This window comes from Pterocles gutturalis, unplaced genomic scaffold (genome assembly GCF_000699245.1).
Source record: "Pterocles gutturalis isolate BGI_N339 unplaced genomic scaffold, ASM69924v1 scaffold23761, whole genome shotgun sequence".
Taxonomy (NCBI): domain Eukaryota; kingdom Metazoa; phylum Chordata; class Aves; order Pterocliformes; family Pteroclidae; genus Pterocles; species Pterocles gutturalis.
Genome location: NW_010098564.1, coordinates 23617 through 23824, shown reverse-complemented (window position 1 = coordinate 23824; position 208 = coordinate 23617).

Sequence of the window (208 nt, the reverse complement as noted above, 5' to 3'; positions counted from 1 at the left end):
GCCTGCCCAGCCTTGAAAACATCCAGTGGAAATAAACCCAAAGCCTCGCTGCTGTGTTTCCCAGCCCTTCTGGGCTCAGACTGGGGGGATCGCGGGGCCAGGCTGTTCATCCCAGGCCCCTTGCACAGTGCATGGTGCCAGCCTGCTTCCTACCAGTGTGTCCGCCCGTCACGGCCCGGGGAGGGTGGGGGGAGGTGCTGGCGGGGGG